Raw genomic sequence first — 4,826 nt, 5'->3', positions numbered from 1 at the left:
CTAAGATGCCTCAGTATCGAGGCATCTTTGCAACACCTGTTTAGCAAAGGAAGCGACTCGCGATCGCTTCCTAAATGCTCAACTTACCTTCCCGGTGCCGGTGTCTTCGAAACACACGCGGTGTTTCAAGATGGCGGCGCCCATCAAGCCGGGGGGCGGAGCCTGCTGACATCATCGGGGGGGTGTTGCTGGATGTCATGGACATCCAGTGAATAACACCCCTAGTGGTCAGATCACTCATAAGAGTGATCATGATTTGATAAATCAAAGGCAATGTTTTCTAAACATTGCCTTTGATCAGTATTGGATCTGCCCCCCTCCTTCACTTGCTTCTAGTGAGGGAGAGAGACAGATCGGTGTGTTCCCTAATAAAAATATATATATATTGATCCAAAGGCTCTTATAAGAGCCACCCATATAATATTAACCCCTTCATTGCCATTGATCACTGCATAAACAGTGATCTTGCATAGTGGCAATTGTTTTGGGGTTTTTTGTTTTTTTTACATGTTTTTTTACTTTTTTTTAGTTTTTTTTACTTTTTTTTAGGTTTATTTTTTTTTTTTATTATAGCCATTAACCCTTTCCTTCCCCACTATTTTTGCTGCAATTCTTACCATGCAGCGGTATACGGCTGAGGAGGCGTATGCCTTTTTGGCCACAGATTCTGAGGCCACTGATACAGCGTCAGATTTTGACGTTGGTCAGTTCACAGATACATCTAGTGATGTATCTGTGGCTGTTAGGACGCCTACCACACGTAGTCGTGGCAGTGCACCAGAGGCATGGGTAGCGCCTAATAGGTACAAGCCAGCTATCCCTCCTTTTTCTGGAATTCCTGGCATCAATATTGATGTTACAGGATTCACTCCACTGCAATTTGTGCAGGTTTTTTTGGGAGACGATGTCTTGGGAGACATTGTCACACAAACAAACATTTATGCCCAGCAGCACCGTGCTGCTAGCCCTAATTCTTTTTGGGCAAAACAGCCATGGACTCCCATTGACGTGCCAGAATTTCTTAAATTCTGGGCACTCACAATGTTAATGGGCATTATAAAAAAGCCCTCCATCCGCTCCTACTGGAGCACCAGCCCCATCTTTAGTACCCCCATTTTTGCCCAAACTATAACTAGGCAAAGGTATGAAATGATTCTTCGTTTCATGCATTTTAGCGACAACAGCCTGTGCCCCCCTAAGGAGGACCCCCAGTTTGATAGGCTGTACAAAATCCGCCCCCTGATTACCCATCTCGCTGCCAGGTTTCCAGAGGTTTATACACCTGGAAAGAATATCTGCGTGGATGAATCCCTAATGAAATATAAAGGAAGGTTGGGATTCAAGCAGTATATTCTTTCCAAGCGCTCTAGGTATGGAGTGAAGGTGTATAAGCTCTGCGAGAGCGAGACAGGATATACTCATGCCTTCCGGGTATACGAGGGTAAGGATAGCTACCTTGACCCTCCAGGTTGCCCAGATCATCTGGGCACCAGTGCCAAGATTGTTTGGGACCTAATATTCCCCCTTATGAACAAAGGCTACCACTTGTATGTAGATAACTTCTATACAAGCGTCCCTTTGTTCAAGCTGCTGTATTGTTTCGATACGGTAGCTTGCGGTTCTATAAAAAAGAACCGCTTGGGTTTCCCACAACGCCTGGTACGAACCCGGCTAGGAAAGGGGGAGACCTCAGCTCTACGCCAAGAGGAGCTTTTGGCATTGAAGTTCAAGGACAGAAAAGAGGTGTGCATGCTGAGCACCATCCACGATGAGAGAACCGTGGAGGTTTCTGTCCGTGGCAGAGCTGGGGTCACTACAAAGCCAGTGTGCATCAGGGCCTATAACAAGCACATGGGTGGAGTTGATCTGTCAGATCAACTCCTACAGCCCTACCTCATTATGAGGAAGACAAAGGCCTGGTACAAGAAGGTTGCAATTTATCTAATGCAAATTGCAACCTATAACGCTTTTTTGCTGCACAAAAAAGCAGACACTGGGCTGAAGCTGTCTTTTTTGCAGTTTCAGCTCGAAGTAATTTCAGGTATCTTGTACCGTGATGCACCTGGTCCCCAAGTAGTGATGGGAACCAACAGAATTGGGGCTACCCATTTTATTTTTAAAATCCCCCCTACAGCAAAGAAGCAGAATCCCCAAAAGAGATGCAGGGTATGCTACAGCAGGGGGCAAAGAAAGGACACCACATTTTACTGTCCAGATTGCCCTGGAAAACCTGCACTCTGTGTCGGTGACTGCTTCAAGCTGTATCACACAGTTTCCCATTTTTAATTTTTTTTTTGTTCCTGCTCCATTTTTGTATTTTTTTTTTATTTTTTGTTACATTTACTGTTTTTTAGCTTTTATTTGCTCCACCATTTTTAAGCGTTTTTATTTGCACTGTCAAGTGACCCCTGTGTCCATTCCGTGGCATGAGGGACCACTTAAGGTGCTAGATCAAATCCCTTCTTGGAGATAGGCCAGGCTTTCTTGTAACCTGTCCCTACTGATAGTTGGGTACAAGCATTTTTCTTTACCCAGATGTAAAATTCCTACTGAATTTGAATTGCTCATGTTCCAAATGTGGCCCTTTTGCCCCCAAACAATCTGACAAACCCATGCATGTGGGGTATCAATGTACTCAGGAGATGTTGCTGAACACATATCGGGGTGTTGTGGGACAGTGACATATACCAGGAGCTGTAATTTCACACCTGAAGTACAAAGTATGTGAAAAAAACACCAAAAACAATTACTATCCCAAACTTTGACAAGGGTTGGTGGTAGGATTAGTGCATGGAAAGGGTTAAACTATCAGCATCTAAAATACCCTGGGGTGTCTAGTTTTCAAAAATATATGGTTTGGTGGGGTAAATTTAATTTGCTGGCTTCAAAGATGCCCCAAATACCACATAGAGACAGAATTACCAGATTCAGAGAAAAATGGTTTTGAATTAGCAAAACTCTACTTGTACTTATTGCCCCATAACGTGTAGAAGAAAGCAAAAAAACATAAAAACATTGGGTATTTCTAAACTCGGGACAAATAGTAGAATCTATTTAGCAGGTTTTTTCAGTAGTTTTTTATGATGAATAAAAGATTTTTCAAATAAAAGTGAGAAAATGTGTTTTTTTTTCAATTTTTCGTCATATTTTATTATTTTTATTATAGGAAATTACATCATATGAAAAAAAATTTGGTGTCTGAAGAAAGCCCTTCTTGTCCTGAAAAAAACAATATATAACTTGTGTGGGTTTAGTAAATGGGTTAAGAGAAAATTACAGCTAAACACAAACACCGCAGAAACGATAAAACAGCCATTGTCACGAAGGGTACAAAAAGTAAAATCAGCCTTTGTCACGAAGGGGTTAAAGGCATCTGCAGTGCATGGAATACATACGATAGAAGCTATATATGTGCATAAGACCAGTATGTACATATATAGTAATGTATAAGAGCTTTCCATGGTAGGACCAACACAATGGGGTCTATTGACTAAAGGGAGTGTTGCCAGGAGAGCAATTTAACATCTATATTCACTATGAGAGCCCATCACTAGTGAGTTTCTCCAGCGAGAACTGTCCTTGTATAAAATGGATGAAGAAATTTCACTGGTTTAACTATACATTATAGAGGGCTGGTCAGAAGCTCACTTGGTTAATGTATAGTGAAATCCTGGAGATTGAATGCAACTCTTCCTTTAATGAATCGACCCCAATAGGCCTAGTGGAGGCAGTGAACACAAAATACATATACAAGGCAAATACCCAACAAGATAAATTACGTAAATTCTTCAGGCTAAGGATCTTCTTACCTAATGTATTCAAACCTATTGTACCCTGTTGATAATGTCTGTATGACGATTGTACCTATTGTACCGTCCCTTTATTATACTGGACTACTAATACATATACATCTTATGGGCACTGCATTTTTGAAGGTTTTCCAGTTCTCGGCATACATTTTTCTGTTTATATAAAGTATAAATTAGGCATCTCCTAGGTACTTTCATACTGTAGGCAAATGTACAATAAATGTGGAAGAGAATGATGCAATGGGAAAACGAATGCTCAAGGTGTGACCTCAATTAGCTATTCTAATGTGGTGTCGGTGTGCTAGTGATTATTATTTTCAAGATTGGGTATATAAATATATAATATATATATATGCAGTTCCTAAAAATTATAAAAAATGCATCTATTCTCTTGCAGGTAAAACTGTTCAGACATTTGTCTACTGGCTAAAGCCATCCCGAGGCTCTATCTCAGGAGGAAGCTCTTTGCTCTGATATAGCAAGAGGATGTGTATAGATTTTTATTCTTGGCTACTGCTCTCGTTATTGTGTTATCTAAAAGTGCTTTTACTTTTTTTTCTGTAGTCCAGAAGCCTCAAAAAGCAGATGTTATGCAATTAATTATGTTACAAGAAACAAACAATAATAATCTGTAACAGTGAGCCATCTTTAAATGCTTGTATTTACTGTAGTTACTAATATTAAGTTTCATTTTAAAACTAAAATAGAGTTCACTATTGAATCACTATTTTTCCAGTTATCCTCTTCCTACATTTCTTTCTTTGTTTAATAATTCTTATTTTTTATCATTATTATGACTTTTTTATAAAAATAATATAGGATACAAATTATTTGCAAACAGAAATGACAATAGTAAAGGGATCTTTAGTGCCTAAATTACAATGCCATATTTCAACAGCCCAGGATGGATGTCAGTGTGACATCATACACAGCCTCTATTTTGCGTTTGGATTATCTACGGAGTACCCACATGGAAAGCCATTTTATTTTAAAATATGTTTCACATTTTTTACTGCC

The 4,826-nt window shown here is 39.8% G+C and overlaps 1 non-coding gene across 1 annotated transcript; it reads left to right on the top strand.

Moving 5' to 3' along the window:
- Window positions 1–2,389: 2,389 nt before the first annotated feature.
- On the top strand, window positions 2,390–2,519 carry LOC149279485 (small nucleolar RNA SNORA35). Its single transcript, XR_016278575.1, has one exon. It is a non-coding gene; the product is annotated as a small nucleolar RNA SNORA35 (small nucleolar RNA).
- The last annotated feature ends 2,307 nt before the right edge of the window (window positions 2,520–4,826 follow it).

Source organism: Sceloporus occidentalis, unplaced genomic scaffold, assembly GCF_023333645.1.
Source record: "Sceloporus occidentalis isolate IW3139 unplaced genomic scaffold, rSceOcc1.0.p SCAF_164, whole genome shotgun sequence".
In the NCBI taxonomy this organism is placed as follows: domain Eukaryota; kingdom Metazoa; phylum Chordata; class Lepidosauria; order Squamata; family Phrynosomatidae; genus Sceloporus; species Sceloporus occidentalis.
The sequence above is the reverse complement of the archived record's forward strand: the minus strand, read 5'-3'. Positions and strand labels throughout refer to the sequence as shown.